Genomic DNA, 15,804 nt, shown 5'->3' on the forward strand with positions numbered 1-15,804 from the left:
ATCGGAGTGTCACGTTCCGACACGGATTATTGGATCGGAGTGTCACGTTCCGACACGTATTATTGGATCGGAGTGTCACGTTCCGACACGGATTATTGGATCGGAGTGTCACGTTCCGACACGTATTATTGGATCGGAGTGTCACGTTCCGACACGGATTATTGGATCGGAGTGTCACGTTCCGACACGTATTATTGGATCGGAGTGTCACGTTCCGACACGGATTATTGGATCGGAGTGTCACGTTCCGACACGTATTATTGGATCGGAGTGTCACGTTCCGACACGGATTATTGGATCGGAGTGTCACGTTCCGACACGTATTATTGGATCGGAGTGTCACGTTCCGACACGGATTATTGGATCGGAGTGTCACGTTCCGACACGTATTATTGGATCGGAGTGTCACGTTCCGACACGGATTATTGGATCGGAGTGTCACGTTCCGACACGTATTATTGGATCGGAGTGTCACGTTCCGACACGGATTATTGGATCGGAGTGTCACGTTCCGACACGTATTATTGGATCGGAGTGTCACGTTCCGACACGGATTATTGGATCGGAGTGTCACGTTCCGACACGGATTATTGGATCGGAGTGTCACGTTCCGACACAGTATTAGGGGATCGGAGTGTCACGTTCCGACACACTAACATTAAAGGCAAGAAATCTTGAATTAACTTAATATACTCGAACTCAAAGAACCTAGTTCCCAAACGAGTATGGTGTAGAGGCATGAGTCCTCATAGGTGTGCTTAATGTTGTGATTGAGGGTGTAACTGTTATGGTGTTGTTGTGTCTATGGTTCATGTGCTTGTTGTTTGCCAACTGTTAAGTATTGTAGTTGGTTTTATACTATTGTTTAATATATACTGGTTTCTATTTTGAGTTGGCCGATGATACCTACTCAGTACGTGTTCCTTGTACTGACCCCTACTTTTATTTTCTTCTTGTTGTTTTGTGGAGTGCAGCAAGTGCACCATTGACTTCGACTCGTCCTCAACTCTAGCCAGTCTTCAGCACATCAGATTTCAGGGTGAGCTATTATTCCTAGCTCGGGCTGGATTCTCTTCTTCACGTCTTGATGTCTTTGAAGTTCGGACATGGACCATCTTTCTACTTATTTTAGTTCTTAAATACTCCTAGACTTAGTAATTTGAAGATAGATGTTCTTGATGTGATGACTTCCAGATTTTGGGGATGATAAGTATTATACTTCAGAAGTTTATTTAATTGATTTCGTTAATAAGTTTTGGATCTTCCGCATTTTATTTACTATTCAAAATTTATATACTGATAAATGTTGGGGTTTAGATTGTTGGTTCGCTCACCTAGTAAGATAAGTGTGGGTGCCACTCGTGGCTCGTTTTGGGTCATGACATAACCCCTATTTCTCTATTTTTCCAAAAGATTTTAGGTTCCGGTGGTTTAAAGATTCTAGACCAATTTGCAAGGAAGGCTTTGATCATTTCTCCAAGTGTGAGTATGTCCTCAAGATCCGAGGATGACACCTTTCTTACTTTACCTATGTGACTTGCTATAGTCTAATTACATTCGTTTCACTCTTATTGTTCAAGACATTATTGTAAGACCTAAGTGGAATTTATACATCTGTGTAACGGCTACGCCCTAACTGTTCTATTCCGACTTAGAGGGTTTTATATGAGATATCTCTATTAGACTCTATATTGTGTATATTGTATATGTGACATAAAAGTAGAAGCCTATGTAAGCTTCCTCTGCATGAGTCTATATAAACATCCTATGTATATATTATGTGTATGTGAGGTCTATGTAAAACTAATAATGTAGATGTAGATGAAAATTTTTAATTTTCCGCACTTTTTAACCTATGAAATGCAATGATGGATGCTAGGAGACTAGTCTTAGTCCTCTCCGAGGATGACTCCTCTGGTTACGTCTTGGGTGTTCTCCCTGGATGTGACAAACTTGGTATCATAGAATGAAGATGAATATCTTTAGGTTGATGTCTCATTAAACCATATCAATGTCGATTCTTATTAAGAATTGTGAAGTGCTCCACACTTATGTACAAGAGAATATGTGATGCTTAGGAAAATCTCATCTTATTGTACTTCTATGTCATTCATCTAGAGTCTTAATTTATGTGCTTTAACCTAAACCTTTTATCGTGGTTAAAGGTATAAATACTCGAAGGAAATCCTCAAGAAGGGACGAGTAAGGGATTTCAAATGTTGGATCTAATGAAAACCAAGATCCTCAACAAAACAACCAAGTACCTCAACTTGAACAAGTTGCCATGGATGGTCAAGTTCCAGTTGTTCCTCCAGTGATGACCGATGGAGAGATAAGTAAAGCTCTCCCATGCTAATGCCATCACTTCTCAAGTGCAAGCCATGACGGACCGAGTGAATAGGCAGGTTTGACCCTGAGTGCCTATACATTCTAGCACTTGGCCTCTCAATAATGAGAATTTACTAGGATGAACCCACCTGTGTTCTTCGAGTCAAGGGAGGATGAAGACCCTCAAGATTTCTTTGATGAGGTCTATAAGATTCTCTATGATATGGGTGTGACTTCAATTTAGAAAGCCGAGTTGGCGGCCTATAAACTCAAAGATATGTCCCAAACTTGGTACATACAATAGAGAGATAATAGGGCACTAAGAGAAGGTCCGGTGACCTGGGAGATCTTCAAGAGGGCTTTCCATGAGAGGTCCTTTCCTAGAGAATTGAGGGAATCTAAGGTGGAATTATTCATCAATGTTCTTCAAGGAGGTATGAGTGTAGTTGACTACTCTAAATTTTCCACGTATTCTACATCCTTGGTGTCAAACCCAAGGGATGATATGAGTCATTTTGTTAAAGGAGTATCCGAAAACTTGGTAGAAGAATGTCGTTTGGATGTGCTTCATGATAATATGAACATATCTTGGCTCATGGATCAGGCTCAACAAGTTGAAAAAGTAGTCTAAGGAGGAAGAATAGATAGGCCAAGAGGGTCTAGTCCTATGAGGGTTTTTCTTCAAAGGGGAGGTTGGAAATTCAAGACAAGCCTTGATTGAAGAAGAGGTTATCCAATAAAGTTCCTTCCAAATTAACAAAGGTTCGTGATGATATCGTGTCTAACCTTAAGTATCAAAAGAGAAGAGGTACTAGTTCACCAACTAAGAAGCCAACTTGTCTAAAGTGTTCCAAGAAACATTTTGGTGAATGCCTTGTTGGGACGTACAATTGCTTTGGGTGTGGCAAGAGTATCCAGAAGGTTAAAGATTGACCTAATGTTAAGGGGCAACACAAAGGGAGTGGGCAATCTCAAGCAAGTTGTTATAATGTTGATGCTCGAAGAAAGAATCGCTTTTATGCACTTCGCTCAAGGGGTGAACAAGAGAGTTCTCCCAATGTTGTGACGTGTATGTTACAAGTTTTCTCTATTGATGTTTATGTTTTACTTGATACGGGTGCTATATTATCCTTTGTTAATCCCTTGATATCTAGAAAATCTGATATTTTGCTTGATGTTCTAAATGAACCTTTTATCATAACTACCCCTGTACGAGAGTAGGTTGTTGCAAAGAGGGTAAATAACAAATGTCTTATAATCTTGCGCAATAGATTTACTCATGTCGAATTAGTAGAACTTGATATTCAATTTTGAGTTCATTTTGGGGATGAATTGGTTGCATGATTATTTTTCTTAAATTGATTGTAGAACTACAATTTTCAAGTTTAATTTTCCTAGTGAACCCGTCTTAGGGTGGAAGGGGGGAAATTCTATTGCTAGAGTTCATATCATTTCTTGTCTAAAGGCTTGTAAGATGTTCTCAAAAGGGTGCTTATACCATATTGTAAGATCAAAGATTTAGACTCCGAAAACCCTCCCATGAGTTAGTCCTCGTAGTGAGGGAACTTTTGAAGGTCTTCCCAGATGATATTCCAAGAATTCCTCCCAAACGGAAAATTGATTTTGGTATTGACTTGTTATCGGATACCAACCCCATTTCAATTCCTCCTTATCGGATGGATCAAACCGAATTGAAAGAGTTGAAGGATCAACTCAAGGACCTACTAGAAAAAGGATTCATTAGACCTAGTATTCATACATGGGGTCCTACAGTATAGTTTGTCAATAAGAAGGATGGGTTCGTTAGAATGTGTATTGATTATTGCCAACTCAATAAAGTAACCATTAAAAACAAGTATCCTCTCCCTTTGATTGACGACATGTTATTCAACTCCAAAGGGTAAGCTATTTTTCTTAGATTGACTAGATATTAGGATATTAACAATTTTGGGTGAGAAATGAGGATATAGAAAAAATGAAATTTCGAACTAGATATGGTCACCATGATTTCCTAGTTATGTACTTTGGTCTCACTAACGTCGCGGCGGCGTTTATGGACCTCATTAATGGGGTGCTTCAAAGTTACCTAGATTCATTTGTCATTGTCTTCATTGACGACATCCTGCTTTATTAGAAAAATGAGGGTCAACACATGAATCATTTGAGTGTTGTATTACAAGTACTTAAGGAGAACCAACTATTTGCCAAGCATAGCTACTGTAAGTTTTGTTGAGTTCAGTGGCATTTATTAATCATAACATCTCTAGTGAGGGAGTTGAGGTTGTTCCAAGGAAAACTGAGGCGGCTAAAAATTGGCCTAGACCATTGACTGCAACTGACATTAAGAGTTTCTTTGGTCTAGAGGTATACTATAGGAGGTTTGTGGTTGGTTTTGCATCATTCCTTCTCCTTTGACTACTTTGACCCAAAAGAGTGGGAAATTTGAGTGGTCGGAGGCATGTGAAAGAAGCTATCAAAATTTGAAATATAGGCTTACCTCCACTCTAATGTTGACTTTACTAGAGGATACTTAGGGATTCAATATGTGTTTACTCAAAAGTAGTTAAATCTCTCACAAAGAAAGTGGTTGGAATTGTTGAAAAAAATACGACATGAGTGTTCTCTACCACCCTAGCAAAGCCAATGTTATTGTGGATGTTCTAAGTCGTATGACCATGGGTAGTGTGTCTCATGTGGAAGAATCCAAGAAAGACCTAGTAAAAGATGTGCATATATTGTCTTGTTTGGTTGTTATATAAGAAGATTCCTGAAATTGTGGTTTTATGGTCCTTCATACTTTCGAATTGTCTTTGGTGGTTAAGGTGAAGTCTAAGCAACACATTAATCAATCATTGATGGAGTTGAAGGAATCGGTTCTAGATAAGCTTAATGAGTCATTCTCCTTAGGGGATGTTCTCTTGAGGTATGAACGAAGGATATGTATGCCCAATGTAGATGACTTGAGAAATCTGATCTTGTGGAAGCTCATGGTTCTCGTTATTGTTTTCATGCTGGATCTAATAAGATGTATCATAACTTTAGAAGTATTTTGGTGGGATGACTTAAAAAGGGACATAGCAGAATTTGTTGCAGGGTGTAAAAATTGCCAACAAGTTAAAGCCGACCACCAAAAGTCGGGTGGCTTACTTCAAGAAATCCAAATTCCTACTTGGAAGTCGTAAGACATTATTAAGGATTTCTTGGTAGGTTTGCCTCGGACACAAAGGCAAAATGACTCTATATGGGTGGTTGTGGATAGATTTACCAAATCCACTAATTTTATTCACATCAAGTCCACTTACTCAGCGGACGATTATGCAAGGATCTTCATAGATAAAATTGTATGTCGTCATGGTATTTCGTTATCCATCATATCGGATATGGGTGCACAATTCAATTCTAGGTTCTGGAGGTCATTCCAAAAAGGATTGGTACAAAGATGAAGTTAAGCACCGCTTTTCATCCCCAAATGGATGGTCAAGCGGAGCATATTATTCGAACCCTTGAAGATATGCTTAAAGCCTATGTAATTGATTCCAAGGTAAATTGGGAAAGCAATTCATTTTGGTTGAGTTATCTTATAACAATAGTTACCATTGAACTATATCTATGGCTCCTTATGAGGCCTTGTATGGTAGGAGATGTAGATCTCCGAATGGATCATTTGAAGTGGGCAAGTCTTCACTCTTTGGTCTTAAATTGATCTATAATACTTTGCAGAAAGTTCATATGATAAGGAAGAGATTGAAAATAGCCTAAAGCCGGCAAAATTCTTATTCCGACCATAGGAGAAGGGACTTAGTATTTCAAGCGGGTGATCCCCGGATGTGACACAAAGATTGACTTGAGATAAGGGAATCACCAACTAAGTGTTACAGGTGACTATGTAACAATATTGAATTTTGAGTTAGGTGTTGTCACTATGAGTTCTTAGGACTGTCCTTTGGTCTCACTAATGTCGCCGACGACTTTTATAGACCTCATGAAAGGGGTATTTGGAAATTACCTAGATTCCTTTGTCATGGTCTTCATTGACGATATCTTGGTATATTCGAATAACGAGGGTGAACGCATGGACCATTTGAGAGTGATTTTACAAATCCTTAAAGAGCACCATCAATTCGCTAAGTATAGCAACTGTGATTTATGTTGAGATTGGTGGCGTTTTTGGTCATATTATCTAAAGTGAGGACATTGGGGTCGATCCAAAGAAAACTGAGGCGATTAAGAATTGGACTAGATCATTGACTCCAACTGACATTAGAAGTTTCTTGGTCTTACCATTGTACTCTATGAGGTTTGTGGATGGTGTTACGTACATTGCTTCTCCTTTGACTACCTTTACCCTAAAGAGCGTGAAATAGTAGTCAAAGGAATGTGAAAGAAGCTTCCAATTTATTAAAGATAGACTCACCTCCGTTTTGGTGTTGACTTTATCGAACGGTACCAAGGGTTTTGTGGTATATTTCGATGCATCCCGAGTGAGTTTGGGTTGTGTTCTTATGCAAAATGGGAAGGTAGTATCCTATGCCTCTATAAAACCTGAGGTGCACGAGAACAATTATCCAACAATTGATCTTTAATTAGCTGCTGTAGTTTTTGCTTTGAAAATATGGACACGTTACTTGTATGGTGTTCATGTGTTTTTTTATACCAACAATAAAAGTCTTCAATATGTGTTTACTCCAAAGGAGTTAAATCTCTGATAAATAAGATGGTTGGAACTATTGAAAGACTATGACATAAGTGTTGTGTTCTCTACCACCTCGGAATAGCCAATGTGGTTGCGAATGCTCTAAGTCGTATGACCATGGGTAGTGTGTCTCATGTAGAAGAATGGAAGAAATACCTAGTGAATAATGTTCATAGGTTGGCTATATTGGGTGTTCGGTTGGAAGATTCCTCAAATAGTTTTTTTATAGTTCTTAATAACTCCGAGTCATCTTTAGTGGTGGAGGTGAATTCTAAGTAACATCTTGATCTACTATTGATGGAGTTGAAGAAATATATATTTAGCAAGTTCAATGAGTCATTCTCCCAAGTGGGAATGGTGTGCTAAGGTACCAAGGGATATTATGTGTATCGGATGTTGATGATTAAAGGGGAAAGATTTTAGAAGAATCTCACGGTTCCCGATATTCTATTCATCCGGATGCAACAAAAATGTATCCTGACCTTAGATAGGTATATTAAAGGGATGGTTCGAAAAAGGAAATAGCGGAGTTCCTATCCAAGTGTCCAAATTGCCAAAAAGTTAAAGTCGAGCATCTAAAGCCTAGTGTTCTAATAAAAAAATGTGTGTTCCTACTTGGAAGTGGGGAAAAAATTAACATGGACTTTGTTTTTGCATTACCTTGAACCCGGAGGCAAAATCACTCAATTTGGGTTATAGTGGATAGATTGAAAAAATAGACTCAGTTTATCCCCGTCAAGCCTACTCATTCGGTGAAGGATTATGCAAGGATATACATTGATGAGATTGTGAGTCTTCATGGGATCCCTTTATATATCATATCGGATAGAGGTGCCCAATTCACATCTCATTTTTATAGATCTTTCAAAAAAGGGTTGGGTATAGAAGTGAATCTTAGCACCTCTATTCATCCCCAAATGGATGGTCAACCGCAGCGTACTATTGAAACTCAAGAAGACATGTTAAGAGCTTGTGTGATAAATCTTTAAGGGAATTAGGACAATCACCTACCGTTGGTTGGGTTCTCCTATAATAATAGCTACCCTTCAAGTATTTCCATGGCACCTTTGAATCACTCTATGGTAGTCAATGTAGGTCTCTGGTTGGGTAGTCGATGTAACAACCCTAAAAATGGCTATTCTAAGTAATGTTTAATGTGCCTAGAATGCCTACGATTAGAAGGGGTTCGTACGGATTGATGCGCGTAGAACCAGACCTCTGAACCCTTACGACAGCCAATCCAACGTACTTGGGGAGTTATTTGAGCTAGGAAAGTTTGGGTCCAGCCATGTAGGGCTCCCTAATAAGAATATTTACTCGGATGAGTCTTTACCGGATTTAAAAAGGAGAAATCTTAAGTTTGGAGGGTATAGGGGTAAAATTGTCTTTTTCCAGGCTAAGTGTAGTACATTAATTACCCTAAATTGGCTCTTCAAGTAAAGTCTTGCTCCACCCGGGTTCGAACCTAGGTGGAAGCAATGAATTAAATTTGTTTTAATTTAAGTTGGTAAATTAATGTAATTAGTTAATATTTATTATCTATTAGCTGATTTAAAATAAAAGGGAAATCAGATTTTTTATCATTTAATAAAACCTTATTTGACTAAATTCCTAAACTAGACTCCTAGGCCTAATAAAACTTTAACTCTCTCACTTCTATCTCAACATCATTCACAATCACTCTCTTTTCCCATTTACATTTCTCTCTGCCAAATAACATTAAAGAACAGAAAAATCACTAAGGTTCTTCATACTTGAAGAACTCACACAAAAATATAAAAAAAACAAATGTTAATCAATCACGTAGGGAAAGAGAAGGTTTTCTGTAGAGTGGGGTGTTGAACTTCCAGTGTTGGACGTGTTTCTGGAGAAGTTTTTTGGGAAGCAAGTCGAGGTTTGAATGTCAAAAAGGTATGGGTTCTCTTCTATCTTGGTCCCTTTCCCAAGAGACCCATAAGGTTCAATATATTCAATCCGAAAACTAGGGTTCTTTCCCCGTTGCATGTCCATGTTACTAGCTCCCAATGAGTCCTAGGTTGGATATGTTTGCTGGTAGATGTTAGGTGTATGTTGTGTTTTCGTGATGAATATGTTCATGTATGTGTGTTTGAAATCGTATAATTGATCACATACGTGATCCAAAACTATGTGTACGTGTGTGCAATGTGAACAATGATTATGTGCCTCGGGTTTGAGGCTCTAAAATGTGATGTTAGTTCATTGTATTTCATGTACACATGTTTATGTAAATCGTGATATTCATAAGTGATGTAAAGATGTTGATTTGAGTGCAATTCTTTATCGAATGAAATATTGAAAATGCCCCATTAGAACTCACTAAAAACTACTTAAAACGTCTAAACATTTAATGTTAAAGAAGTGAGAAAATAGGCTGCAAAAATATCAAGTTTCAAAGGATGAGTTTCGGTCAAGTTAAAAGGGTTCAAAATGTTGTGAAAAAAATTAATCAAAACAAGTGAGGTCCTGGAGGGTTGAACTCTTGACCTCCCCTTCTTAAAAATCATGCAAATAAAGAAGTAAAAAGTGATGTGGTGAAGGGATTCGAACCATGGTCTTGGCTAGAAAATAAAGTATGAAAATAAGAAATGAGAGTATTGGGATTCGAACCCACAACCTCTATGTCAAACTTAAGGTAAAATGAGAAGAAAATAAGTGTGAGGTGTGGGAATCGAACCCACGACCTCTAGGAAGAAAAGGAGAGTTAAATAAAAAATAAAGTGAGGTTGTGGGGGTTCGATCCCACAACCTCATGATCAACTCGAAGAAGCCATGAAAAAAGATATTAAAATAAAAAGGGGATGTGGTGATTCGATCCTACAACCCCTCGGCCAAGAAAGAGAAACCATAAATAAAAGAAATTAAAAGAAAATGAAGGTGTTGGGCTTGATCTTTGGTCCCCAAGCCGTGTGGACCAAAATAAAATAAATGAAAAATGTAAGTGTTGTCCAATGGATTCGAAATCGGGTCCCTTGCCCAAATTCTTTATTGATACATAAATCATATGTGAATTAAATGATCAAGAATAATGTTGTCTACTTAGATCGAAATCAAGATCTTGGCATACGTACAAGATGAATAAGTCTTGTACCACATAATTTTAAGAAGATATGAATCACTTTAACGAACTATGAATGAAGCCTCATGGCTTGTATGTATAGAACCATAAGTCTAGCATATGTTTAAAAATAAGTGAACCTAAGATGTATGTAATGAAATGATGTAGCCTTAGAAGGGTTAAGTAAGAGTGTAAAACACACTTAATGGACAAGTGCATTGTCATATGATGAAATGAACAATGAAATGATGAAATGAACAATAAAATGAAGAAATGAACAATAAAATGATGAAATCCTAGAAGGGTTAAGTAAGAATGTGAAACACTTAATGGCCGGTGCATTGGCATATGATGAAATTAATATTCACGTAAAAAGAGGTGAGTAATTATGAAGGGAAAATGTGCTAATTTTAATGAATGTGGTGACAAAATGATATGATGCTAATGTAAAAGATGAGATCAATCTCAAATAAGCCTAAGTAAATGTTACCAAAACATACTCACCTATGAGAGTGTAGAGTTAATGAAGAGACCAGTCTCAATGAACACTCTAATCAAAGTATTGAGATTAACACACTTAATACTAATGATGAGAAATCATCCACTGAGCTATGATGTCCTCATACTAGATGCCATCTTGCATGACGTATGAGTTGAATGTAATGGAACTTTATACTGAGCACCGAATGACTAGCTATGAGCGATGTTGCCTTCTTTTGCAAAGGGTGGAGGTTCTCGTAACACTCATGAGATGAGACTCTCTGGCATGCCGGGTATGAGTCCTTATATCTCCTAGTCTAATAACCTATACTGCCAATATAGACATCTGGTGGGGTTTAATTCCCATGTATGCTAGCATGTTTTGGGTCACTTTGGCCGGTGATTCCACCTCTTTTCTGTGTGGGTTAGACACTGGATATCATGATGCTTATATGATTTATGTCGTTTAAGTTAAAGTTCTTAAATGATGAATGAGGCCAGCCTCAAATGATGCACATAATGAAATGAATGATACCAAAGGTGTTAGGATAGGATAATCAAGAGGTGAGCTAGACTCAAGTAATGACACTAGGTCATTCTTGATCATAGCACAACAAACTAGATGAAAGTCTTAAACTACATCATAGGTATAGCTGGTGTTCACACTAGCATATTAATGAAATGAAATATAGTATGTATGAATGAATGAAGCAGACTCTGTGTTTGCTAAAGAAAGCTCCCTAGTTGAGGTCCCATATGTTGAGACCTCATTTTTGGAAGTCTTGATGTCAAGTCCATGATTCCAAGGTCTCATGGCATATGAACGAATAATATGAAAAATGTTATATGCTATATGAAATATGTTATGTCCTCTATGCAAGATGTTATGTGATGTGTGCAATATGATAAGTATGATGATGCATGTTACTCTCATGGCATGACTTTTCCAATCCAAATTTGGAAAGCTCAACTTACTTTCCTAATCAAAATTTTGAAAGTTCACTCACTTTCCTAATCCAAATTTTGAAAGCTCACTAACTTTCCTAATCCCAATTTGGCATGTCCACTGACTTGACATTCCATAATCATGTTGTTAGAAAAGAGCTATTCTTACTCATTCATGTCCTTTGTGTGTGCTTGCATATACCCATACTTAGTACAAGTGTGTACTAATCCCATACAACTCTATATTTTTAGGTGTATGCATAGGTGGACGATAGAGCTGACAGGTTAACGTTGCAGCTCTCCAGACGTGGAGCTTTCATCCGGACTAGGTAAGCCCTCATCCTTTAGAGGATGTTTACCGTTATTATCAAGCTTAGATGTAGGCTTTATCTAGTGGAGAATGTTCCACTAGTGTTTTTTTCCCCTTTTATTTCAAACTTTGTATTTGTGCCGTTTTGGAAAGAATACGTTTAATGCAATTATGTACTATTTCTTTCATTTGATTATATGTATATTAGATGGTTGATTTGTGAACACCTATGATGTTAAGTTTAAAATGTTTAGCATGAAATAAGAAAACAAAAAGTTCAAATTTTCCGCTAAAATTAACCTAGATTAAGTAAGAATGACGTATGTAGGCTTGTCTGCGACCTCTGAGAGGTCAACGACGCCGATCTCGTCTGGGGTCTATATTTCGGTCGTGACATTCGAGGTAGGTGATTCTTAACTCGTTGGTCCCAAAATAATCTATGAATCTTCGGGGAAGGTTTGGGTGATAAAGGATAGGTTGAAAATAGCCTATAGTCGGCTAAAATCCTATGCCGACAATAGAATAAGTGATCTTGAATTTGTAGTAGGTTATATGGTGTATTTGAACATTTCACCTATGAAAGGGGTGATGAGATTTGGAAATAAAAGGAAGTAATGTCCCAGGTATGTGGGTCCCTATGAGTTTTTGCAACAGATCGGAAAAGTTGCATATGAGTTAAAATTACGTAGTGAATTATGTTTGATTCATCCGGTATTTCATGCCTCCTTGCTAAAGACGTGTATTGGTGACCCCATGTCCATTTTCCCTATTGACGGGTTAGGTTTGGATGAGAGCCTTTCCTATGAAGAGGTTCCGGTAGAAATTCTAGATCACCAAGTCATGAAATTGAGGAACAAAGAGGTGGCCTCCGTAAAAGTCCTATGGAGAAACCACCTAGTTGAGGGAGCAACATGGGAGGCCGAGGCCGGCATGAAGTCCCATTATCCTTATCATTTTCCCCAAAATTCTAGCAAAAGTTCAGGTTAGTAAAAATTCACTTAAAAATAATAAATAATTAGAATTTGGCTTGTTTTACTATAATATGCATAACTATGATAAAAGGGGTTTAAGTTAAAATGAGTTTTCATGGAAAATGCTCTTTTGCTTGATTTGCACTTATTTTTGTATTTGGTGTATTGTTGCCTTCATGAAGTTGTATTAAGCATGTTGATATTTTTTGAAAGAATATTTGTCATAAGTGACTTTATGATCATGTTGAGCTCATGTTGATATTCTGAAGGAGATTCCTCATGTTGTGATGATTGAGGTCTTATATGTGGTAAATTTTGATTTCAGTTTCTATGACTAATTGCAATGTAGATATGTTGATTTATATTGTAACTCATGTATATTATATGTATTGTTGGTTGGGCTACTAGTATTGAGTCTATCCTTTCCCTACAAAAGATACTGTAAAACTCAGAAAGTTCGTGACCTAATCTAGAGCCTCACATGATGAACTAGGCCTTGTAATACTATTTAAGATCTAAAATTATGTAAGTAAAACATTTAGGAAATTCGTAGTCAAAACGTCAAGGGAAGTCCATGACGTCCGGAGAGTAGTGAAATAGAGGTTAGTCTGCTTTGGCATGTTCATGGGGTTTTAAAAGTTTGAATTTAATGAAATTTGGTAGAAAGGTCTTAAACATGTATTAGAGTGTGTTTAAGGATAAAACGTATGGGTATGACTACCCAAGGACCATCCCAAGGGTCCTTAAGGAATACCCTTCCAAAATGACCCAAAAGTTGTAAAATAACAGTCGCTATTATAACACTTCAAAAATCCAATATGTGTCTTAAAGCCTAAAATAAGTTTCACAAGGTCTATAAACTGTTTTATGACCTATTCTAATGTCTACATTTCATTTATTAAGTCTAAAAACGAAAATGTTCAAGAACGTCCATGATGTCTGCAAACTAGTTCTAGGAGGTACTAGCGTGCCTAAGCCTATTTTACAAACTTTTAGGGGTCGGAAAATGGTGAAAATTGGTGGAACGGTGTCTAACATGTGTTTAAGTTAATTCAAGGTCAAAACATCATGCTATGATTCCCCAAGGACCAACCAAGGTCCCTTGTCCCTTGAGGAGGACCCTTGCATGTTGGAGTCAACACTGCCTGGGTAGTGTGCACACACGAAAGGGAAATCGACGGGGCGTGTGTTGATCGATGGGACGTCGATGCAAACCGTCAAACAAAACTTACCCAATTTGTAGGAGGCACTTACCTGCAGAGTCTCTCACAAGGACGACTGATGTGTAGCATGGAGGAGGCCTGGTCCGTCGACTGACCCACGATCCGTCGATCGTGGTATCGTCAGTGGTACTGCAATTTTCCTGCACATTTTAAGTCAAGTCCTATCTAATTAATTATTTGATTTGGTGGTTTTTAGGGGATTAAATAATCCTAATTAACTTAATTAACCCTCCATATAAAGACCCCAACCCCATTAATCTAATTACACCTCTCAAAACAAACTATATTCCTTCTCTTCTTTCTATCTCTATTGGAAGACACCATTGAAGACTAGCTAGGGGAGGGATTTGGGGGCTGAAAAGGGACGATTTTACCATAAAATCTTCATCAAACGTTCACTTATGGGATCTAATTCAGCTTTAAGACCTCTTTCCTCAAAGCGTTCCTTCATACTATTTTTCAGAAGTTAGGTTTTCATGTGGGTTCTTCTCAATCTCGAAAATTATTTTATGAATTGGTTTTTTTATGTTTTATATTGGATAATATGAATATATTAACATGTATTCTAACTTAATTATGATATATATTTATGGTTTGGTCTAGTTTATAGATGATGACCCTTAACCCTTAACCCTAGGTTGGATATTGACATGAATTAGGTTGAAATTGGTTCAATTGACTTGGTTATTGGTTGTAATTGCTATTAAATGATGTTGTTACATTAATCATGAACATATTAGAGTGATTTGTAGTCTTTCATGCTATTTCTTGAGAAGATGATCTAGGTTAGAAAATGAATTGACCTATGTATCTTGTCTTAAGCTATGATCTAGTATTGAATTGTGATGTAGTGATTCTCCTAGCCTTGTTATCGTGTTGATTATCGACTTATGATGTATACCTAATTTGAGTTAAATTTAGGGTTTATGGAAAGACCTTTATGATGAACTATGAAGAGGACTTGGTAAGTCTTATGATATCTACCCTTTACTTCAAATTGTGGTTAATTGTGATTAAGGCATGATGTCGTATTGGAGTATGCCTTGTATAAGGATTTATAGGGTGGTAAATGTTGAATTTGAATGTCTTGATTATGATTATGAGGTGTTGTCGTAATATGTAAATTTTATAAGGAGGGTGAATAATTTACAAATGTGTATTATCATGATATAAAATGCTAATGTGCTAACCTCACCTATATGAATTGTAATGAAAATACTTATACTCATGCAATTCTTATTAAGCTGTGATGATTATGATGTTATACAAGGGCTAGACCCTATGGACTAAACTACGCTATGATTGAGGATATGTACCATTCCTATATAAGGGTCTATGTATACTCGATACGGATAGATATTATGTGTGTTTAGAGGTGTATGTAAACCTCCCAGCAGATGTAATGAAAAGTTTTTAATTTTCCGCTAAATTTGACCTATGAACGTAATGATGTAAACTAAGAGGCTAGTCTTAGTCCACAAAGAGGATAATGATGCCGGTTACGTCTAAGGGGTAAACCCGGATGTGACAGCTACATACGAAACAAATTGACGAGCCGTTGATGGCTCCGTAGGTAATGCCTTAGTCATTTTTCAAAAAGACCCAAAAACTATGTCTCTAACACAACCGAGGGTTGTGTAGTGCTGTGGGTAGACTGACCAACGGACCATAGGTCGAGGACTTGTATGTCATGGCCTAGTTTCCCTGTTAATTTTATGGTTAGGCCTGTCAATTAGTTAGTTTCTTAGCTGGTTAATTAGTAGTTAGGGTAAGGTAAG

The sequence above is a fragment of the Solanum pennellii genome, chromosome 12, assembly GCF_001406875.1.
Source record: "Solanum pennellii chromosome 12, SPENNV200".
Taxonomy (NCBI): Eukaryota; Viridiplantae; Streptophyta; class Magnoliopsida; order Solanales; family Solanaceae; genus Solanum; species Solanum pennellii.